The sequence below is a fragment of the Oryctolagus cuniculus genome, chromosome 20 (genome assembly GCF_964237555.1).
Source record: "Oryctolagus cuniculus chromosome 20, mOryCun1.1, whole genome shotgun sequence".
Taxonomy (NCBI): Eukaryota; Metazoa; Chordata; class Mammalia; order Lagomorpha; family Leporidae; genus Oryctolagus; species Oryctolagus cuniculus.
Window position 1 is genome coordinate 25,160,445 of NC_091451.1, and position 25,258 is coordinate 25,185,702.

At 41.1% G+C, this 25,258-nt stretch overlaps 1 protein-coding gene across 50 annotated transcripts in view; it reads left to right on the top strand.

Annotated features, from left to right (window-relative positions):
* The window catches only part of NRXN3 (neurexin 3), a 1,789,124-nt gene that overhangs the window by 1,289,808 nt on the left and 474,058 nt on the right, over positions 1–25,258 (top strand). The window lies entirely within an intron of this gene.

Consider the following 25,258-nt stretch of genomic DNA (forward strand, 5'->3'; position numbering starts at 1 on the left):
TCATGCAAGTGGACAGACATCCTGTTTCTACCTAGAAGGCCTCTTTGTGGTAGTGGAGTGTCTGTCACAGCAACTCAAAGCTGTGACGGCAGGACTAGGGCTTCATGGGGGAGGACTGTTAGGTTTGAAAATGCACTGATACCAGCTCTAATCATGAAAGTTGGCTTTTGTCAAATGGAATAGGTTGGGAAGTCATGGAAGTGAGTGACTGCCATGCTGATGCAGATTGGGGAGAGTGTAACTGGCTGATTGGCCACTTGCCATTCTATTTCTCCTTAAAATACATATTTTACAATTTCCCGGAGTAAAAGCCCTTTTCTAATACTGATAGTCTATTCCTTTCCATCCTCCGTTGTTATCCCGCTGAACCTGTAGAAACACAGCATCTATAAAGTACGTCCTCTGGGTATAAGGCAGATCTTTAGGTGAGAGTCTTGTGTAGCCCAAAAGAAAAGCATTCCCTGAGGATTTCTGGATGGCCTCTGAAGTGGGACTTTCTGAGCCCCCATAATTTGTTCATTAATGTTTTTCCAGAATGAGCTCATCTGAGGGGCACTGAGTAAGTTCAGGGGCCCTAGCTATTACTGCCTACATACTCTGTGATTGTATCAAGGACTTGCCAACATCTTGAGGCAGCTCTTTGCACCTTGAGACTGCGAGGGGAAGAATAAGGGGATCACAATCTTGAACATACAGGGAGGGGAGGCTGGGGGTGCTTGGGTGGTGCTGGCACTGAACTCTCAACTCCGTTTTTGTACCAAGTATGCTCCAAGGTTCTGTTAGGTGCGACCTGATGTTTCAAGGGGGAAAAAAAGATTTATAATGAAATTAGATTAGAAATATTCAGGGTAATCAACATGATTATTCATTTTGTGATATTTTGCTGTTTTTTTCACTTGGACCTCTCAGAATTCTGTATATGTTGTTAATATTCTAAGTATTTCCAAGAGGAGGGCTACATAGCATTTCTCAAATTCATTTGAACATGAAATGCCTTTAGGACACGATATCTCTAAAGGCCAGTGTTCCTGGAAAGACTTCATGAGGTGCTGAACTCTGTGATCTCTGAAAAGTCTTGAATTCTCTATTATCATCAGAATAGCTGGCCCCTCCAAGCCTTTGCCCTTCCTCTGCGGGGTTCTCTCTAGCCGCCTTCCAGATTTGTCTTTTGTGCTGCCTTTTCGAAGAGAAAGTGGACCCTGGCTGCCCTGTCAGTACTCCCTGAAAATGGGAAATTGTGTTTTTTCCCTTTCTTTGTACCCTAGAATCTATGCATAATTCATCATTCTCAGTGATAAGGAACTTCCTTACGTAAGCGTCCAAAAGTTTTTGTTTTGTCATTTTTTGTAAGGTAATTTTACAACAGCCAGATAAATAATTACAAAATAAGAATATGGTAAGCTTTCAGGATTCCTCTAACATTTACTGTGATCAAATAATGATGTGAGGCAGGTGTTTAGCCTAGTGCTTGAGATCCCAGTTAAATTCCCATGCTAGACTGCCCAGGTGTGATACCGACTCCAACTTCTGACTTCAGCTTTCTGCTGATGTGGAACCTGGGAGGCAGCAGTGAGGGCTCAAATAATTGGGCTGCTGCCCTCCACATGGGAGACCTGGAATCAGCTCCTAGACTTGCACTGAGTTCCCAGCTATTCTCTTTGTCCCAGTCCTTGAGACAGTTGGGGAGTTGGCCAGGGAAACGGAGCTCTCTTTTTGCCTGTCTCTCTCTGTGTTTATGTTTCTCTGTCTCTGAAATAAAATGGACACAGATTAAAACAAATAATGATATATCATTACATGAAATGTCAGGAAAACTGTAAGGACATTAGAAAATTGACAACTGGCAAACTGTGTATCCATAAGGATTCGGGGTTTACATGTCACATCCACATATAATATAATTGAGCTTCCTGTGATTTATGCTTCAGAACCCAACCTCCAAGTTATCATCAATCTAGATATCATGAGCCACTGTACTCTAAAGTAGCATCTTCTAGGCCTTGGTTATTTATTCTGTAATATTTGATCAATAGTAATGGATTAGAGTCTTGGCTTCATCACATTTCAAACTGTCTGACTTCTCTGTGCCTCAGTTTCATTCTCAGTAAAATGGCACAGAGGAGTCCTTTTCATTGAGTTATGAGGTTTAAATGAATGAATACAAGTAAAGCATACAGAGCATCCTTGGCACAGAATAGACTCTTAAGAAATGTTAGCTTTTGTTGTTATTGCCATACATACATACAATACCTCGGAAAGGAGATAAGATAAAGGGACCAGGGAGTGGAAGACAGATATGAGCATATAGAGTTATTTTTTCTTTTTTTTTTTTTTTTAAATTTATTTGACAGATAGAGTTAGAGAGAGAGAGAGAGAAAGGTCTTCCTTCCATTGGTTCACCCCCGAAATGGGCACTATGGCCGGAGCTACACCAGTCCAAAGCCATGAGCCAGGTGCTTTCTCCTGGTTTCCCATGTGAGTGCAGGGGCCCAAGCACTTGGGCCATCCTCCACTGCCTTCCTGGGCCACAGCAGAGAGTCAGACTGGAAGAGAAGCAACCGGGACCAAAACCTGGTGCCTGTATGGGATGCTGGCTCCGCAGGCGGAAGATTAACCAAGTGAGCCATGGCGCCGGCCCTAGAGTTATTTTTCCTTCAATATCATTGTATGGTATTCTGCATTTAATAATCACATATGTATTTTTCTGAGTAAAATGAAATAAAATCAGTATCAATAGCTCTACATTATGAGGGAAGATTTGAGGTTCTAACTTTTTGGGTCACTATACTGATTCATGCAGACAAAAGAAAGTAAAATGAGAATTTGATCCAGAGGTTTAAACTCCAGAAACAGTGTTTTTTCTGTTCTAGTGTCTAATAAGTCATTTGAGAGACAAGGAACAGGAACCAGGTTTGTGGATTGGGTGAATAAGGTTGGTATTGGACACTTCTAAAAACTGTGAACAAGACAAAACTCTGTCCTTAAATTCTGTAGGTATTGTCACTGCTCTTTCTCTGTTTTTTTTTTTTTTTCATTTCTAATATATGTCAACATCCATTCCCAGTCCTACACTTCCAATTTGTACCTCAGCAGATGGCAGAATGGAAGCGTTAAGGGAAACTGCTGAGGCATCAGGAAATAGAAGTAGACGTCAGCATATGTTTGATTGGTACCCAGCCCTCCTATACCTTTCATTTGCTTTGAATATGTTAAAAAAATATTTATTGATTGATTTGAAAGGCAGAATTACAGAGACAGAGAGACAAGGGGAGAGACAGAGAAAGAGGGAGAGACAGAGAGAGAGAGAGAGAGAGAGAGTTCTTCCATCCCCAAATGGCCACAACAGCCAGAGCTGGGCCAGGCAGAAGCCAGGAGCTTCATCTAGGTCTCTCACATGAGTGCAGGGCCCAGTCACTTGGGCCATCCTCCACTGCTTTCTCAGGCACATTAGCAATGAGCTGGATGAGAAGTGGAATAGACAGCACTCAAACTGGCACCCATATGGGATGCTGGTGCTGCAGGAATGACAGTGCTGGCCTCTGCTTTGAACATTAAGCCCCCATTTTATTTGTCTTTTTTTTTTTTTTACTTTGTTAATATATATAAAGACACACACACACACACACACTCACACACACGCACACACACATGTAGCCTGTATGTACATTCCTTCACTCCTCAAATGCCTGCAGTTACTGAGATGGGCTGGCTCTAGGGATGAAGTCAGGATCCAGGAGTGCTGTGCAGATTGCCCACGTGGGTGGCAGCAACCCACTTACTTGAGCCAGTATTACTGTCTCCCAGGGTCTGCATTAGCAGGAAGCTGACGTCAGGAGCCTGAGCAGGGTTTCAAACCCAGGCACTCTAATGTGGGATGTGGGCGTCTAAAACAGCATCTCAGCTGCTAGGCTAACTTCCCACCCTATTTGTCCTTTTATTCTGATGAAATGGATTTGCATTGCTTCTTGGCCTTTTGGCTAAGATCAAGTGTGAAATGGATTTGCAAATTTTTGAGTGAGCCTCCTCTCTCTCAGACAAAAGATATAATTGTACTATGAATCCATCATGTGTCCCAAGGAGGCAAACTCAATATTTATCTCTAAAGTGCCTTTCATTCATTTCTTTTCATATAAGAAACAAAATTGGCAACTTCTTTTTTCCACAGCTTGTTCATTCCAAGAAACTCCCTACCTTCACTTTTAACTTCTGCTGTAGCCAAAACCCTAAAAGGATCTGTATTACTCAGAATATGCATGTACAATATGCACAACTCCTCAGTCCTGGCCACAACATGATTTTGGAAAGCTTATGCAGAGCCCGTGTGAGTCATCAATCACATAGGGGAAGGTTGGTTCAACCATCAGCCCTTAGCTACTGCCTCAATGAGCCCCATGCTTTATCATCTCAGAATGAAGCTGCCGTGAACGCACGCTTCATTTTATTGCTCAGTGTAACCCGTCTAGATAAATTTAACTTCTTATAGATTTGCTTCCGCTTAGTATTCATATCTTCCCCAGACTTTTCATTAATATTATGATACTTGAATAGGAGTGTTCCCCTCCCTTCCCTTTATAATCTAACAGCTTTGAATTGACATTCAGTGAATTTATCATCATTGCTGTTTAAATTAGGTCAATGTTTTTATTTCATTATGCTGGAAGTCTTTGTAGCAGCAAAATCAAGCTTGAATGTGTTTTACCTGAAGCAACACTTCCAGCAAATATTTCTTAGAGGTTTCTACAAACCAGGAATTGCCAGGCCGTTTTCCTACTCCCATCCCTGATTTCCATTTGGTTTGGTTCATGTAACCATTTAGTGTATTTTTATTAAGGAGTAGTTGAAAAGTGTAAAAGAGGAAATGGTTAACAGTCTGCCCTCAAGGGGCTTTTGATGGAGGGAAACAGGAAAGAGGAGACAGAGAAACAAACAGTTTCTGGTTTTTGCTCCACTGAGTTCTGTCTAAGTGTACTGGAAATGTGGGGGAAGCCTAGTGGTTGCGATGCCAGTCAAGCTCCCACACTGGACAGCCTAGGATTGATGTGGAACTCTAGCTTCGGACGCTACATGCCTGCTGGTGTGGAACCTGGGAGGCAGCATGGAGGGCACAAATAGTTGCGTTCCTGGTGCCCATGTGGATGATCTGGATTCAGCTCCTAGGCAAGGGTTAGGGTTAGGGTTAGGGTTAGGGTTAGGGTTAGGTTAGGGTTAGGGTTAGGTTAGGGTTAGGGTTAGCCACTTGCTTTGTCCTAGTCATTGAGACAACTGGAGAGTGGGCCAGGAAAACGGAGCTTCTTTTTGCCTTTCTCTCTGTTTTTAATCTCTCTACCTGTCTCTCTCTGTTTTGATCTCTGTCTTTTTTGATGTGTCTTGACACTTGAGAATGGATTATTTTTCTTCATACTCTGTAAACTGAAGTCCTCTATTTTCTTTAAAAAAAATTTATTTTACTTATTTGAAAGGCAGACTTACACAGAGAGAGGGAGAGACAGAGCAAGAAAGAAATAGATTGGTTCATTGGTTCACTCCCCTAATGGCTGCAACGGCCAAGCTGGGACTGGACAAGGCTGAAGCCAGGAGCCTGGAACTTCTTCTAGGTCCCCTATGTGGGTGGTAGAGGGGCCAGGTACTTGGGATATCTTCTTCTGCTTTGCCAGGTACATTAGCAGGGAACTGGATTGGAAATAGAGTAGCTGGTGAAGTCAACTGTTTTCTAAATATGCTTTTTGTGTCACTGATTTAGTACTGTTCTTCGGAATAAGAAAATAAGCTGAGTTTGGTTTAAACATGCAGGAACTACCCATACAAAGTCAACCATCTTAGCTCAGTAGAGACAAAATATGATGGCAAATTTGACAGAATGCTAACATGAAGTGTTAGCCTCATTTCTCAGTGAAGGTCTACATCTTTTGGACCAATCAAGTATGTTTACCTGGCTTTTTAATGGTGAAGGACCCAAGAGATTTTTAATAACAAGTTGCAGAATCTGACATTCTTGGATGTATACTAACCTATACAAATGGTGATCTTGGGCAAACCTCACTCAGACCATTTGCTCATCTGTAGAATTCTTTTAGTGCTATTTCTTGGGATTGGTTGGCTGGCTAAAACAATTCCTATAAAGCCCTCAGTGTATTAGCTGGCGTGTAACCAACCCTCAACATGTCTTAGCCTCTGCTTCATTACAGTCGCCCTTACCTGGTTAGCCTTTTGAGTCTTTTTTAGAATGTTCTATCAGTTACTGGAGTCAGATCATACAAGGCTTTGTTTACAATACATTGGTAATAATTTGGTTATAATACATTGGTGATAATAGTATCTGAATCAGTTATCTCTCCTTTGGGTGTTTTTTTTTTTCTTTTTCAAGTGGATCCTTGTTTAAAAGTCTGTTGTATTCACCAGAGTTGTCAAGGTCATGAAACACAGAGAAGTCCAAGAAATTGTCATAGCCAGGAGCCTAGGGTGACCCAACATTTAAAAACTAAGAAAATCGGAACACTCTATGGTAATTAGTTAATATTAATGTTTGAAAATTGGTTCCTTAATTGTCGCAAAGGTACTACACTGATGTAAGATGTTCCTAATAAGGGGAACTAGGGACCAGGCATATGGGAACTCTCTTTACTATCTGCTAATTTTTTTCTATAAAATAAAAAATGTTCTAAAAAATAGAAAGTCTATTTTTAAAAAGATATATTGCACATTTTAGTGCTAATATATCAGATGATTTCGGGGTATGTCTTGCCTTGCTCAGCCTCAGCAGCTCTAGCCTGCGTGGGGCTCCTGCTGAGTGTAGATCTCCCACCTCCCACCTCCCTTAGGAACCCAGGACTGCATTGGTCTATCTCCCTGCAGTGTTTTGTGGTACATAGTGACACAGTGGACAGAGTCTACCAGTCCTCCATTCAATGCTGGGTCCATTGGGCTTTTTTTTTTAAAGATATAGTTTATTTGAGAAGCATAGTTACAGACAGACAGTGGGAGAGTCAGAGAGAAAAGTCTCAATCTACTGTCACTCCCAAAATGGCCACAACAACCAGAGCTGGGACTGAAGAGAAGCAGCTGGGACACAAACTAGTGCCCATATGGGATGCCAGTGCCGCAGGTGGAGGCTTAGCCTACTATGCCACAGCACCAGCCCCACTGGGTCCAGTTTTATTCTCCATCAAGTGCTGCTGATTCATCACACCTTGGATGCAGATTTCTCTCCTCACTGTGTCTCCATGGTTCATAGACTCTCCAGAGGGGTAGGCAGTTAATTCTTCCTTGAGGTTTATTTCAGGTCAGATAACGTAGCTAGTAATTGTCAGAGGTACTATGAGGAAGACTGATTTACTCCAATCCCTTCTGCTGACCCCCAAGCATGCCACAAGGGCAAGGAGAACTAGGGCAAAGCCGGAAGCGAATCTGTGTTTGTATCTTGCTACTTTCCTTGGCCAGTCCCCTGAACTTTCCCATCTTCATCTGTTAATTTGGAAAATAATGGAAACTACTTGTGGATGTGTTCTGAGAATGCACTTTTCCATGGGGAGGGCTCAGTCCTTGTGAGTTGTTCTGTTATCATATATGCTCCTGTGACTTATGCAAGTCTGTTGATTTTATCGAAGAAGCAAGGATGAGATGGTTCCAGGTTAGGGCTTGATTCTGAAGGATGCTGGCATTGGTAGGCTGACTAAAACAATGAAAGATGAGTAAAAGATCGATCTCTCTCCCCTTCCTCCTCCCCCACCTCCCTTAACCAAAATCTCTAAATGGGGTGAAAGTCAGGTTTGAACAATTCTGAAGATAGTAGACTTGGCAAAAAATGGTAAGATAGAAATAAAAGGAGAAGGTGTTTCTGGCTTGGCTGTGGTTTCTCTTTGCTAAATGAAAGGGTGAGGGTGACAATCAGTGAATGATGTTGAAAGATGTTTGCAAGGATCATTGCATATACAGGTAACTTTTTTTATACTGCATGAAGGATTCTCCTTGTGACCTGTTCCTTCATCTCCCCTGGACCATTCCCATCCTCCACACCCAGCCACCTGCCTCCCCACCCAATTCTGAGAAGTGAATCACACTTCTCAAAATATCCAAATGAAAGTCAGAAATAAGACAACTTGTGTTTCAGTGACTTTGGTTTAAATCTTTCTCAAGACTGGGAGATTCTCCCAAATTATAGAGAACCTGTGTCTCCTTCCCAGTGTCACACGAAACAGTCCCTTCTTCCATATACTGGAGTGCTACCACTGGAGGCTCCAAGTCAGGGTGCTGATGATTTTGAGACAAAAATTCAGCTCCTTTGGATGTTATAAACCATTTATGAAGTCAGTATGTGCACAGAAATTTATTTTTAATCACACTGTGTTTACCTGCGTAAATATAGTGGGCCAGAGTGGACTACATTTAAAAAATGGGATTAGGAGATTTTATTACCTTATTCCATTGTAAACTCTAGCACCATTCAGACACTGAAGACTTTCCATCAGATGCATCCTGCAGATTCAATAGGATTCATTTTGAAAGGCAGCTTTTTGATGTGGAAAGAAATTTGCACTCCAGGCACATTAATTGGGTTTTAGCTACAGCTCTACCATGTATTCTTGGGGGACTCCAGGCAAGTCCCTTTGGCCTTTTGCTGTTATCTTTCAAATAAAGTTAATGATTTTTATCCTTTTTCATTCATAGCAAAGATGTGAGGTTCAAATAAAATGGTGCTCTTGAAGGCTTCTTGAAAACTGTTTTTGCATCTACAAATATTATTATGTAAAAATATAGAAATGTATAATTAATGTTTTAAGTGATGTTATAAATACTGTAAAGCTCAAATGTGTACTATATTACATCTTGGAAGAGATTGGGGTGAAAATCTATCTAATAATAGAATGTCCAAATACCACAATGTAGGTAGTCTTTGATGTTATTTTTTTGATAGGAAGACACTGGGACTTGGCTGCAGAAAGAATTAATGAGAATTACACAGATTCTAATCTTCTCCATTACCCCATCGGTCATGTCTAATAACTTGCCATGAAATTGCATTGGTTTTTACAAAGCAATTGCACATGATGGTTCCCCTTTTCAACTGAACACATCAGAATATGAGTACATTTGGCCAGCTCAGCATTCCAGTTATAGGAAAAGGTGGATGCTAGCTTTTTTTTCAGAGCAAAGAATTTAAAAATCTATGTTCTATATTCCCTCTGATAGAAGAAGATTTCTTTGCTACTCAGCAGGAAATACTTACATGGTATAGGTTAGAGGTAATGGCCTTGGCTGATAATTGTCACTCTAGGTAGTACTGGGATCATAACTTTGCTCACTGGATGTTGGTGTGTCCAGATAGCCCTTGTAATGACTGCAGAGCCATTTGCTGTTCTCTGAAAGAGAATAACACAGACAATACGAAACACAAATGACATCTGAATATTTCAGTTGCTATTTATAGGGGGAAAAAAGCAGCAAAATGGAAAGCTTTGCCTATAACTGTAGGATAAAGAGTTGGGAGAGATGAAATCTCTTTCCCCTGGTCCCCAAAAAAAGGTTATTATGTGCGTAATGGATTTGGTGAAATTGACTGCTTTTTAAAAAGTCTATTACAAAGAAGAACACATTTAATAGACTATTAAGAGGCACAGAAAGACTTTAAAAAGCACATATTGATTAAAACAAAAGTTAAAATTTGGAATATTTATTGTACACAAGTCAGCAAAGTTGGCCTAGATACAAGATTATTACTGGAATTTATTAGAGTATACATTGAATTAAGCTATTTTTGTGTAATAACTCTGACTAGATCCACTAACAGAAATCAGAAATTTTGACTCAAAAAATCAGTTGATTGAGTTTATAACTTCAAATTATCATGATACAGTTTGGATAAGAATATTTTCTAAAACAAAACAGTGGTACTGGGTATAATTCATATTTTGTGGCATGTAGAGAAATCTGAAATAGGAAATATTGTAATTGTTTTTACAATTTAAAGGCATCATCAGTGATGCTATATTCATCTGTCACTGAGCTTGATTCTGGGTCAAGTAGAAGTAGAGTAATGATAATGATAATGGGAATAATAACAATAGCTAACACTTGCTGCATATGTAGCATGTACCACCATGGTAAGTGATTTGCATGAAATACCCCATATTTTTCATGACATTAGATTGGCACATTCATTGCATCAGTTTTTAAATTTTGAATTTGTTTTTAATGTATTTGAAAGGCAGAGTTACGGAAAGGCAGAAGCAGAGAGAAAGAGTGAGGTCTTCCATCTGCTGGTTCACTCCCCAAATGGCTGCAGTGGCTGAAGCTGCATCAGTCCAAAGCCAGGAGCCAGGGACTTCTTCCAGGTCTCTCACATGGATGCAGGGCTCAAGCACTTAGACCATCTTCTACTGCTTTCCCAGGCCACAGCAGAGAATTGGATCAGAAGTGAAGCAGCCAGGACTCGAATGGGTGTCCATATGGGATGCTGGCACTGCAGGCAGTGGCTTTACTTGCTATGCCATAGCACCAGCCCCAAGCATCAGTTTTTTAGATATGGATTCTAAGTCTTTAGTTTGAAATAAATTGCTCAAAATCACACAGGAAGTGAACAGTAGAGTGGAGTGTTTAACCCAAGCAGTCTCAGGATAATGTTTGTTGAAGGCCCATTAATAACCAGGCATTGGGATGATATTTATATGTATATGAGTGTTAGCTACCTCAGTGGTTCTTTTCCTGGGGTGCATATCAAACTCATAAGGGACACATTTTGAAATCTTGATGCCCAGGATTCACACCAGGCTAATGAAGGCAGAACTTCTGGAGACGGGGCAGGACATGGCGTTGATATTGATTATATATACATTAGCATTAAATATATAAAGTAAATATCAGTATTTTCAAAAGTGCCTCAGGAGATTTTAACAAGCACTCAGGTTTTTGAAGCACTGTGCATTTAATATTCAATGCAAAATCTATACATTTGTGTTACTCCCATTTTATTTACGAGGATTTGTGAGTCAATGATAACTGACTTGCTCGATCAAGATCAAGGTCACTTACCTGGTAAATAGCTGAGCTGGAATGCAAATGCAGAGCTGTGTGCTCAAGAGCCTGCATTCTTCCTGATGCCTCCTTGTCTAGTCATTGTAACTGGAGTAATAAATTTACTTGTTCCTGTTATTTAGTGTAGATTGCAGAATTTAGCTTTAGGCTCTGTCTCATCTTGTTGCATTCAGTATTGAAAACCCACAGAAAGAACCAGTTCACACCATCATCTGAGCTACTGTTCTGTGTGGAACATTGTGTTAATTGCTCTGGAGAAGAACAGGGGAAGATATTAAACATTCCCTTTCCAGGGCCTTTTCTGCAAGAGTTTGCAACCTGAGGCCCAGGACGTGGCTCTGGAGGATCCATGAAGTCCTACAACTTGTGTGGGAAGGAACCATAGTTTTCATCTAACGGAAACAGAACATCAGGAGCCACAAAACTCAGAATTGTCTGCTCTGCTCGGCATCAGGAGTCTAATTCCAGGAGCAGTGGTATTTTCTCATGAATTGTCTTCACAAAGGCAAGGCAGTGCCCTTTCAAGATGTTTCTGAGTTTGATACACTATCAAAAAACATTTAAGGCCAACTCTAGGAAAAAATGTTATGTATGCCGTGAGTATAAAGAACACCGGGTATGAGAATAAAACAATAAGACAAATTTCATTAGTGGCCCAGAAGCTAGATCTCTACAGGGATTTTGTTTTTAGCAATAAAACATTACTGAGAAAAGTGATATCACAGGGTAAATACATTAGTGAATTATATTTATTTACATATAAGAGATATTCAAGAATTTCATGGAAAATGCATTATCTTTTAATTCCATTTTTTTTACAAATGCTTTGAAGTACCCTTACATATGTTTTTACATATATGTATATACATGCCAGGTCTATATGTACACATATATATGTACAAACATGTTCTACAAAATTGATTTCATTATTCCCAATAGTTTTTCCTCCTGTACAATCCATTACTTAAAAATATTAGTGAGACCTCTGCTGTGGTGTAGCTGGTAAAGCTGCCACCTGCAGTGCTAGCATCCCATATAGGCACCGGTTCGAGACCTGGCTGCTCCACTTCTGATACAGCTCTCTGCTATAGCCTGGGAAAGCAGTAGAAGATGGCCCAAGAACTTGGGCCCCTGCATCCATATGGGAGACCTGGAAGAAGTTCCTGGCTCTTGGCTTCGGATTGGCACAGCTCTGGCCATTGCGGCCAATTGGGGAGTGAACCAGAGGATGGAAGACCTCTCTGTCTCTCTCTATGCCTCTCCTTCTCTCTGTGTGTAACTATTTCAAGTAAAATAAATAAATCTTAAAAAAAAGTTAATCATCTCAATATTGATATGAACTTAAATGTTAAAAGAGGCCTATAATGTTTATTCATATATGGAAGATAATAGTAATGATTTTTATAGATTATAATTATAGATATTTATATGTGTTATATTTCATGAGTTATTTATATACGGAATTGCTCTTATATGAAAGGCATCTGCATAAATCTATATATACATAAATTCTATATAATTGCTACATAACTTTAATGATCGAGGATGTATTTATTTATATAAACATGTGCCTATAGGCCTGTACCTTGGGTCCAACAAATATTCTAATATTTCTTTGGTTACTCAAGTCACTCACGGAGCTTTTTAACACTCTAAGTCCTTCTTGCCCTCAATCCTGATTCTGTATATCTAGTGTCAGTCCTGGCACTTGTGTTTTTAGAACATGCCTTGAATGATACAGGGCTTCGCTTGAGAACCATTCCTGCAGGTGAGTACAGGGAGAGATGAAGAAGGAAGGATGACAGACAAGAGGCATACAGTGGGTCCGTGCTGTGGTATAGCTGGTAAAGCTGCCACCTGCGATGCTGGCATCCCGTATGGGCTGTGGTTCATGACCTGGCTGCTCCCTTTCTGATCCAGCTCCATGCTGATGGCCTGTGAAAAGCAGCAGAAGATGGCTTAAGTGCTTGGGGCCCTGCCCCCACATGGGAAACCTGGAAGAAGCTCCTGGCTTCAGCTTGGCTATTGTCACCTTGTGGGGAATTAACCAGAGGATGGAAGATATCTCTCTCTCTCTCTCTCTCTCTCTCTCTTTCTCTCTCTGTAACTCTGACTTTCAAATAAATAAATATTTTTAAAAAGAGAGGGGCCGGCGCCACGGCTCACTAAGCTAATCCTCCGCCTGTGGTGCCAGCACCCCGGGGTTCTAGTCCTGGTCAGGGCGCCAGATTCTGTCCCGGTTGCCCCTCTTCCAGGCCAGCTCTCTGCTGTGGCCAGGAAGTGCAGTGGAGGATGGCCCAAGTGCTTCGGCCCTGCACCCCATGGGAAACCAGGAGAAGCACCTGGCTCCTGGCTTCGGATCAGTGCGATGCGCCGGCCGCAGCGGCCATTGGAGGGTGAACCAACGGCAAAGGAAGACCTTTCTCTCTGTCTCTCTCTCTCTCACTGTCCACTCTGCCTGTCAAAAAAATAAATAAATAAAAAATAGAGAAAGAGAGAGAGTTGCAAGCCAGTACAGGAAGAGAGTCCAGGAGAATTCCTGGCAGAGGGTAATAGTTACTTGCTTGGTTTGTTAAAGCAGTTGAGCCCATGCTATGTTTACCTTTTCACTTTATTTCTCTAATTTACATAAGCAAAATGCCAATAGTAGTTATTCATATGAAAGGTCAGGGCACTATCTTATTTCAGCTTCGCTGGTTTTCCAGCCACTGTATCTATATATCTGATCTAGTGGAGGAAATCTTGAAAATAGTTGCTTTGCTACTGTCTCTTAGTGCACTACTTATTATAGTTTATTTTCCCACTGAAGAAAAGAAACCCTACCTTCAGGGAGTTAAGTAGAAATCCATTTTCTGATCTCCTGGCATAATGCAAAAAGGAAAGGACAGCTGATCTCTGTGGGGATGGAGCTGTTAGGAAGGCCAGAAGCAAGCATCTCAGAAACATAGTGCAACGGTGCTACTGGGACAGAGCATCATTTAAAATGGATGAATTAAGAAAGAGGGAAGTTTCCTTCCCTCTTAACATTTGTGCTTTCTTGAGCACATACAGTTCTTGGGTTAAGTAGTACTGTGTGATTAAATGTAAAGTTCACGGAGTCTGCCTCCCAAATCCATCCCTGCACTCGACTGTATCATGCTCTGCTTTGTACCCCTGTCTTGACTTCTATAAACAAGCCTCTTTCATACCATGGTTTGCCAATCTTTCTGCTTTTTTAAAATAGATTTATTTATTTATTTGAAAGGTATGCATATATGGGGCGGGGCGGGGGGGAGGGAGAGAGAGAAAGAATGAGAATGAGAATGAATGTCTTCCCTTCAGTTGTTCACTTTCCAAATGGCCACAACAGCTTTGTCTGGGTCAGGCTGAAACTAGGAGCCAGGAAATTCTTAGCTGGACATCCCTGGCTAATAGCTGGGCCAGCTGAATTGTGAATTTGCAATGATTCTAGATGAAGTGTTGAGAAGCCACTCAAATGCCTCTTGCCACATGAGGTGCTCTGCCCGGCTAGCATGTCAGCAGTTGGGTTTCCCTGCCCGATTTCGGTTGATGGCACAGTTCTGAGTCAGGACCCTGAGCTCAGGGAACACGGTCCTCTCTGCCGTTGTTCCAGCTGCCTCCATCGGCTTCCATCCTGAATCAACGTGGTGAAGTTAAATTGACAAAAAGCTCAATCTGTGGCACACCCTGAGCTATATCTTCTTGCCGTTGCCTCCCCTCCCATTTTTATTTAGGTGAACAGTACGAGTCCAGTTTCTTAAGCAGAGGCCGTGGATCAAATAATGTTGTATTTTGTATTTGTGCCTTGCATACAGCTGAGTTGGGGTCTTGTGAAATTTCTGGTGCTAATCTACAAATCAGCTTGCCCCCTCCTCATTTTAGAATCCTGTGCAGACCTGGGATACTCTCAGAATACTCTGTCAGGACATGCTTTGTGAGATGTCTGAGCTAAGCAGAGAATCTATGGCGGGGGAACTTGAATAAATTGTTTCCAAAATGAGACCCTTTAAACTCAGGTCATGCTCTTCATCTTTGAATCACCAAGAGCCAAGCTAGCTCACTTATACACTGCACATCTCTAGGAGGGAAGCAAATGGAAGGCAGCCACTTGGTTTTACCAATGAGAAACCGGAGATGAAGAGCAAGTGTTAAAATTCTTCAAGATCCCTTGAGGTTTGACAGCTGTGTTTTTAGCAAAACTCTTAAGTGTCTGCCATTCCTGATTTGTGTCCACTTCCATAAGGAAATTTCGCATTAAAAATTAAAGGGAAGCTTATGGTGGAGGGACTCAGGGTGGTCCAGTCCTTGGGCAACAAAGCTGGAGTTTTGTCAGTCCTTAAAAAAGGCAATTCCAGCGCAGTTCCACAGGCCTTGCCTCTCCAGACTCCACCTTTCTGAGTTCCAAATTGTGTAGAAACCTTCCACGGTGGAAGCAAGTATGTCTTCACCTGTCTCCTCCTCTGGGAATTTCTCCACATTCAAGGGCACTGGTCCTATGCAGGGTCTCTTATCTCCTAGAGTTTATCTCATCAATGTACATGCCTAAAGCCCAGGCACAACTAGACCCTCAGTTTACATAGCAGTATGCTAACCTCAAAATATTCATTCTCAAGAGATTGAGTTTCCCAGCTTCCAAAGCCACCTTGTTTTTATTTTTGTTGATGAATACTTTAATATGCTGCAATTGCTGACATAAGTTTTGCCACACATCCTCAGAGATATCCACATTAGGTCTGAATCTTCCCTCAAAGTATGCTTCTTTGCCCAGCTGTATTTTTGCATCCTCCTTTGCTTTTTTGAGCTTCTTAGATTTGTTGTCTGTTCTTGGCATTCCTTGGTTTGTAGTAGCATCACTGATCTACTTCTATTCTAGCATCTCTTCTAGCATCTAATCCTTACCTCTGTGTTCACATGGCCTTCTTGCCGGTTTGTGTGTCTGTGGTGTGTGTTTGTGTCTGTGCATCTTTGTATAATCTTCTAGGGATACTGGTCATTATATTTAGGGCCCACCCTAAGCCAGGATGACATAATCTTAACCAATTACATATACAAAGACTCTGTGTGTTCTGGGGAAAGACTCTAGAATCCAATGTACCCTTTAAATATCTTCCCATCTTTTAGGGGTTTATTTTATGATTCATAGATGGCATGCATGCAAACAGTACCTAGGAAGACTACTTGGGCTTGGGTATGACTCTTGCTGTATTTTCTTATATCTAGGGAACCCAAACAACAGACTGAAATCTACTATGTGCCAGGCGCTGTCCTCGGCTCTTATTTACTTAATTTAATCTTATCCTCAGAACAGCCTTTGCAATGAGTATTATTCTTTTTCGTATTGATGGGAGACTAGCTCAGGAAATTTAATTAACGTACAAGAGATAAGCTAGGAGATGGGACTCAAACCAAACAGCCCCGAAGTCTGTTCTTCGAGCTGAACTTAGGAGAGAAAACACAGCCTACAACCCGTTTTGTGATTTATACCTTAGCTCAAACATTTGTCCTTGTTGTGGTTTGAAGCCGGGATGGACTTGTGCATGCTGTATCTCATTTTGCTGTACAATTTATTGCCATTTGATATTTGTTGGAGAGAAGAAAACCACAGAAAATACATGTTTTCAGGGCTTATTATCTCCATTAAACTGCTGAACGCTTTGGAGATTAGAAGTGAGTAATTTGAACTTGGACTTGCTTATGAAGGCATGTTCTTATATGCCCTGTCTTCCTTTGGGTTTCCAACTTATGAGCAGGATGGAGCTGGTCACTGAACATACTGCAAGGTAGATGCAAACCTCCAGAGTCGTCCATTAGATTATACAGGTGGAAATATTTGCAGAGTTCTGCTTGCAATGCTAAGCCTCAGCTAGGTGCAGGAACTCACAGGCAGAGGAGATAACTGTCTAGGGAGCCCGTGTCCAGTCTAATCACTTCACAAACTTACTGCATGATTCAGGAAGGTTTCTTACAGGTCAGTTCCTACCCATGAACCTGTTTTGTTTGGTGAAGCGTTTTAAAAATAAATTTTGTATCAGAATGACTTCTAGGAGGACAGGCACCCTTCAGATCCTCACAGTCTCACTCATTGTTTACCCTTGACCTGAATTACAGAGTCATGTTTGCCCTCTAGCCCCTGGAAGCAGTTCTGATTGTCACCTTAAATTTAGCACGTATATGGTCCCTGGACAGTCACCTAGGAACTTGTTAGTAATGCAAATTCTCTACCCCCTCTATGGTTTCTGATTCAGAAACTCAGTTGCGAGGCCCAATAGTCTGTGTTCTGATGGTGAGGTGTCCTGTGCTTTGGGAATGACTGACTTAGAGGTAAGATTTCTTTCAGAAACTCTTCCTTTCAGGGAGAAGAAAATTGCTCTTTTTCTAACAATGCACCTGCGAAGGCACTTTATCACACTGTTTCTCACACGCCCTGACAGCAACCCCTGGAGAGAGGTGTTGCTCCTTCAGCTTTTCCCTGAGACATGTAGTGGAAACTCCAGATGGTATGTGCCAGACCATCCGGTCTCAAACCTAGGTCCCTTCCCCTCGCACTTCCCTGCTAAAATAAATGCTCATTTCTGTGTTGACAAAGAAGTATGTGGAAACTGATTTTAGTTTGTTCTGGTGCAGGAAAAAAGAAGCAGTTAATATCTTACACTTGTAATTATCATTTTTTTTCTGATTTTTTTCAGTCTCTTATTTTCTCACTCATTCTATAGTTAAAAATGCTAACTCAGCTACAAGCATTATCCTAGGTGATTTTTAAACTTAGAAATGTGTAAATAACATACATATTCATGACACAAACCCATCTTTCCAACTCCTAAGAAGTGAGAGCTTATTTTCTTGTTATGTAATTCACATAATTGAGATCTAAAATTTCAAATCATTTATTGTCTGTGAGAGTATCCTGGCTTTGAAAAGAGTTATATTTAATATTATGACTTAGGGTAAGTAAAATTAATAAGACTGTAGGTCTTAAATGTAAATGCAGTCTTCTGTGAGGCCTAAGACGGAACTCCCCTCACTTCGGTTCTCTTAATTAATCAGCTGAAAACATTCAGTGGGATGCCTCATTCATTTTTTTAAAGATGTACACAGCATCTTCAAAAAGTTCATAGATGATGCATCTAATAAAAAATGCATGGATTTAAATTTTTTCTTTGCACCAAAGTAAACCTATCTTTTCATTCTTTTTATATGAAGCACCCTCATATTGGCTATTTGCCAACACTAAGAAATAAGAGTTCAAATTAAAGGAGTAGTCAGGATGACTTACATAGCCTCCTCATTCATTTTATCTATTCATGAAACAATTATCATTGTGCTACACACAGTGGTAAGCTGGATATTGTGTATGCAGTTGTGAGCATGACACACTCAGGACCCTATAAACACTCTACCCAGTAAATACAGCCATAATTACAGGTAAGTAATTTAATAAGTTGATAGAATTGGATATTTAATATTTAATAAATCTTGAAGAAATAATGGTTTAAGTCTATCTGTGAAGAAAAAATACAGTGTGCACCTAGATCCTATACAATGAGAATTGTTAGAAGTTTGGGCTATCAGCACAGAGAGGAATAATTTGTCAGATGCTTGACTTGATTTATTCAAGGGTTTGACCAGGTGCCATGATATGAGAATTTTTTAGAAAACTATAGTTTGGGGCAGTCAGAAGAGGCGTTAAAGGCTGTACTCTTTCCTACTCCAGTTTTTCTCAATTCAGAAATGAGCCTGGGCCCAGCAAAGGCAAATGGAAGATGTGAAAGAACACAAGCCCAGGCCTCTTTATTTCCGGGCTGGGTATGGGGACTGACCTCTCCCAAGGATAAGTGAAACTGGGATATGATAAAAGGCATCACCAAACACTGGACAGAGGGTTGGAGGCAATGAAAGAAGTTGGTTCAGTGGATGCAACAGTGTGAGAGAAAGTGAATGTGACCCAGCTCTCCGTCCAGTGGCACACGTATGTGGCTGGTGTCACTGCATCAGTGCCTCTTAGTCACTCAGATTGGCTCCTCTGCCTCTTCTCTGAACTGGGTCCAGTTTTGTGGAGGCACACAGAGATCTGTGCTTGCTTTTCTGCATGGAGAGACTGACCTAGTGCATCGTATGTGGGCGATCGTCTCAGTGCCCCTGTGTGACCCTCTGAGGCTGTGGGAAAGAACTTAGGCTTTTTTGCAGGCTGTTCTCTGTTCTGATATAATGTTGGCCCTTCCTTGAGAACATCAGTGAAGGGCTCTTGGAGAATTGTTCCAGCTACAACATGTGTGAAATTCAATGGGAGTCCCCTGAGGAAGAGAGAAGTTCCTATGTTCCAAATGTGAACATGTGAGATGAGATAGTAACCTGACCTGGCTGGAGAAAATGGTCAACAGGTAGGAAATGGAATGAAAAATCTACCTCTGCTGTCAACTTGTGTATTTTATTCTCACCATAACCCAGAGACGGAGGTTGTGTTACTGGACTCTGAAAGCTTTTGTTAACAAGATGCTGCTGAAAAGGAAGATAGGTTTAAAATAATAATTCAAATGTTTCAGAGGTTCTACTTCATGATATTTCTTCAAAACCATCCTAGCTATTCAGTGACCCTGGGGAATGGGCAAGATTATCTCACTGCACAGTCGAGGAAAAGGAGTACTTAAGCGACTGATTTGCCTGCATCTGCTGGCCTCTGGTTGTGTATTGCTCCTCACAATATCACACTCAAGGAAAATTACAGCAAACAGAAATCCAGAAGAACACCACTGGAGATGAAAGGTGGCTAGATGTTGAGTTTCTCTAGTGAAAGGTGGGCAATGGATTGCAACTTGTGCTTTGATTAAATTTTGAAAGAAATGCACTGAGATTTAAAAATGTATGAGCGACTTCTGGGAAGGAAGAACTGGAGAGAAATAGGAGGCGAGAGCGAGGGGTGAAGGTAGGACGGTGCTGGGAGATGGGCACCTGGTTTGTTCTGGCTTTAAGACTGTCTTATGTTTACCATGTTTTCAAGCTTAACCTTTCGAGGGGGATGAAAGAAAGGATACTGGTTACCTTACTTTGTTTGCTTTCTTCTTTCACCCATCTTCCCTGGAAAATGTGTGGATATGTGAAGACAGGCACACGTGTGTGTGTGTGAATGCAACAGCATGAGAGAAAGTGAATGTGACCCAGCTCTCCGTCCAGTGGCACAAGTGTGTGGCTGGTGTCACTGCATCAGTGCCTCTTAGTCAATCAGATTTGCTCCTCTGCCTCTTCTCTGAACTGGGTCCAGTGTCGTGGGGGCACACAGAGATCTGTGCTTGCTTTTCTGTGTGTGTGTGTGTGTGTGCAGCTCCCCACCACCCGATCCCCAACACAGACACAAAATGGAAGCAGAGAGAAATCAGTGGGTGGCAGAGAGACATGGGGAGAATAGGTGCATCAGGGGGCCTAAATCCATGTGATGATCAAGTTCATAGCAATTTCCCCAGGAGACTGTATCATATTCCAGTGAACAGGAGTACGGTGGAAGGTTGCCATGGCAACAAAAGGCCTGAAATATTGACTCTGACTAGCAACAGGCCAGTGAAACAGACTAACTAGGATTTATGGCACATTATAGTGTGAAAAGCAGGAGAAAATTACTGTAAAGGCAGGAATTATAGCACAACAGAACATATAAACTCCCAAATCCATCTTGCTAATTAAAACAGCACACTCAGGGGTAGAGCGCATAGTAAGGCTGTTAGCTTAAATGGGGATGGGTTATCAATGCTTAAATCATAAAGTTTATTGTCCTTAAGACTTATTGTGTGTGCATGTGGGGTATGAGAGGGAGGGAAAAGTAATCTGGAAAGGAGGGGGAAGAATCCTGGATGCTTGAGTTTTCATTCCCCTCATTCTTGGTAATGCAAGGTTCCTGATTGCTTTAGAGCCTAGTTTCAGAAACCAGAGAAGATTTCAATAAGTTTCATTGATCCCTCTATTTGTAAATAACCCATCACTTCTCAGTCCTGAAAGCTGGGAGAATGATGCCATAGGTAATTCCATTTGAACTTGCCCGAAAGTGGGGAGAAAAAGGAGACAAATCAATGAGGTCTATTTTTGAGAAGAAAGGATTACGAATTTCCTGACCCAAAGCAATTCAGTATCTCAATAAATAAGATAGAATTAATCAGAAAAGTTTGAGATAGTGTCAGATTAACTTCATAAGAACATTCCATTTTCTAAATTTGTGATAAAGAGAAGGTAAAACAGTCTTCCATATGTTTGCAAAGCATGTCCAGTTGACCAAATGCTTTGATTTATTCAGAGGGAAATCTAGTTGGGTTCCACTTTGGTAAGCTTTGGATTTAAAGGTGCAAATAAACAAGGCCGAGACACAAAGTCATTATCCAACAGGCAAATGACTATTAATATAACATATCATTTAGAAATAGTCAAGAAAAATCTCAAAGCACAAGTTCAGCATAATTAATATGACTAATGTAAAACTTGATGGAGAACTGGTCCCAGAGACTTGGGAGTGCCCATTCTAGTGTCCATTTGGCTTTTCAGTAGGTGAGGTTGACGAGCATTTTTTCTCATGTGCTAAGGGGATCTGGTTAGGAATGAAGGAAGCCCGTTAGGGAAAACTAAGTGTAAAAAGCTGAGATGGTGTCCATAGTTAAAGAGCACCCAGCAAAGGAATTCTGAGACACTACTAACAGATGGCACTTGGTCAAGTTCAAGTCACGGATGTGTTCTTTTTGATCAGCAAGTCTTATTTTTCCTTTTTAAAGTGGTGTTTTAAGATCCCAAAGGACAGAGTAACTCCCTTGTGTGCCATAGTCCCATTATTTGTTTTATGTCTTAGTTATCAGTTTGCCTTCCAGCACTGAGTTTGCAATGCTAGTGTTCTTCCTTGCAGTTCATACTTTATGTGGAAACTCTTGTCTCATCATTTTCCTTAAGAAACACCTGATTTCTCAGACTGTGGTTCTCAACAGGAAACCAGGTCAGGGAGAGGATGAGAAAGCCATGGCTCTACAATGGTTAATTACTTATCACTTATTCAAGCATTTATTGAACACTTACTATATTCTAGTGAGTGTTGGGATTGCATCCATGAATGTGATCAATGCAATTTTTGCCATTTTGGGAAAAAAGCATTAAACATAGATACAAATAATTACCTAATAAATATGTTAAATATACAAAAGAAAGTATAGCATGTTTGGAAGATTATATTCATGTGACCCAGTCTTTATTTCCCTTTAACTATAGTTTTTTCTTTAAATTGTATATTTCTGTTTAAATAACATACCCTGACCTGGCATTCTAGATCTGTGGAATTTTAGAGGCTCCTACTGCCAGAGTTTAATACCAGTGTTATACTCAAGATCATCACAGTCAGACATTGTGCTTTTTTTTTTCTTTTAAGCCAAGGTCTGGAGGGCATTTAGAACATTTCTAAGATAATATTGGTATCTGTGTATCACTTGTTACTCAAACTTTCTCGTAAAGTTGCAGTACAGGGAAGAAATGTTACAGAGAATTCTCAGCAGTCGTAATGAGGAAATTGCAAGATTTTTATGTAGCAAAGTCAATGTATGTAGTGGATATGGTTAAGCTGTATATGATTAAAGCATTATTTATGCTTTATTTATAAGTATTTGCTATTGATAACAGCTCCCCAAAGCAAGATTTGCCAGTGTTACAATAGCATATGGGACTTGTGCTGTAGATTAATAATGCCATGATATTTTCTTTAATGAAGGCAAAAATGATCGCTTTATTTTAACAAAGGGACCTCTATGTTCCCCCTGAGTTTGAGCCTTGAATGTAGACGATCAAGGATGCTATATCACAGCTGTCTCCATGCTGATAATGACTCTCCTTGGGATTTCATAATTTCTGCCTGAAATCCATTGTTTCCTCTCAGGAGGCATTGAGTGAATTTATAGGGAGATTCTTCAATCCAGGCACAAAAGAGGGTTTGTAAAATTGTGTATGTGTGTGTCCTCACATGTGATCATTAGACTTTCTGTCTCCTTTTTTTCTCATTTCTTTGCTTTCAAGTCTCTTTCTTCTTACTGTGCTGGACACATAAGGACAATTCAGTAGTAGGCACTAATAGATACAATTATTATTTGGTGTTATTTACTCTCCTTTTTTAGAAATTTGCTTTTATTAAAATTGTATGCATTTATTTGAGAAGCAGAGTTACAGACAGAGAGGGAGAGACAGAGAAAAGTCTCCCATCTGCTGATTCACTCTCCAAATGGCCGCAACAGCTGGTGCTGGTCCCTTCTGAAGCCAGGAGCCAGGAGCTTCTTCCTGGTCTCCCACATGGATATAGGGGCCCAAGCACCTGGGCCATCTTCCACTGCTTTCCCAGACCATAAGCAGAGACCTGGATCGAAAGAGGAGCAGTTGATACACGAAGCAGTGCCCATATGGGACACTGGTGCTTCAAGCAAAGGCTTAGCCTACTACACCACAACGCCATCCCCTAAAATAAAATTTCAGCAACTCTTCATGGTGCTACTTATATCCTCAGGTTTTTCTTGTTAGCTTGTGGAACAGGCATCACAATAACATAAGTAATAAAGAATAATTTGTTTTAAAAATCATAAGAGCACAGAACTGTGTGAGTTCAAATCCCCATACTGCTACTTTCTAGCCAACCCCTGGGAAGGTTATTCAACTGCCTTGTGTTCCAGAGAGCGGCTGGGGAAATCAAGTGTGGACTTCTGAGGATGGATCAGGACAGTCTGTGTCCCTTAGCGAGTGGAATGTTACATACTCACAGTTAATGTTATTGCAGGTACTAGAATTTCATCTGCATACTCTCATCATGGGTTGCAGCAAAATTCTACCTCAGAAAGCTTCTGTCTTGCTTTACCTGATTAGTCTCTGCCTGAACCTGTGATAGAATTCAGAATCTGTGGTCAGTAAACTGAAATTAAGCTGAACTTGGACGCTTTGCTTGATCAAGCACGTATCACAGTATTAAAGTCCTATGTCTACCAGAATCTTTGCTGACACTCAGTTAAGGGAGCTCCTGGCAGTGCCTGGCAGGGAAGCAGTGTCCACAACTGAACACTGTTTCCTTTAGGTTATGGTGCGATTTAGCATTTAGGTGCTGCCTTATGACACATTGGCTTAAGCTTCCTACTTGAGATGCTGGCTTAACTTAACACATTCGTTTTATTGTTTATGTTTGATACTTCAGAGACCAACTTAAATTTTCTAGAACACAGATCTTAATTTTTTAAAAAGATATTTATTTATTTATTTATTTGAGAGGTAGAGTTACAGTGAGAGGAAGAGAGAAAGGTCTTCCTTCTGTTGGTTTACTCCCCAAATGGCCGCAATGGCCAAGCTGCACAGATCCAAAGCCAGGAGCCAGGAGCCTCTTCCAGGTCTCCCACCTGGGTGCAGGGACTCGAGGACTTGGGCCATCTTCTACTGCTTTCCTAGGCCATAGCAGAGAGCTTGATTGAAGAGGAGCAGCCGGGACTAGAACTGGGACTCATATGGGACGCAGGTGCAGCATCCACATTTATTTCCCTGGCATAAAAATGCCCCTGTAGCCTTTGTTAGAGTAGTTACCAGAAATCTTCCATCACAGGGAAGGAACATTCTGCATACTTCTCAAGCATTTTGATGATATTATGTCTAATCTAGTGCTTCCTTCTCATCTGAATCCAACCAGGAGCCCAAAATGTTAGCACCTTCAACTCAGCAAACTGCAGTGTTCTCAGAGTTAATTAATATGTAAATACTTGCGAAGAGAAGGTAGCACATTTTTGCAATTAACATAACAACAGGAACTCCTTGCAAGAGGGAATACACACACACACAGACACACACACACTTTTGAAAGCTTCTCAACATTTTGCCTGGAATAAATATTTGAAATAAAACATGAAATGTCTGAATAACATAAAGACTCCTAGGACGCCACCCAGGCTGTGAGCTGGGGCACCTCATCCCCCATTCTCCAACCCCAATTCTGTGCATTAGTATATGACATCTTTGCTATGTCCTTGGTTTCTGACATTTTGGAGTCAGCTAAGTTTGATATTAAACATGAATGTCTGTTATGCCCAGTTCGATTGTCCCCAAAGACCACCAGGGAGCCGATACCACTGTAAAACACACGAGAGTTTTATTGCAGGCTTGCGACTGGACTCTCAACCATCACTGATGCAGCGGATTTGAATTGAGAGCCCTGACCCTTCAGCTAACGGGGGTTTTACAGGGTTTTCAGAGACATTCT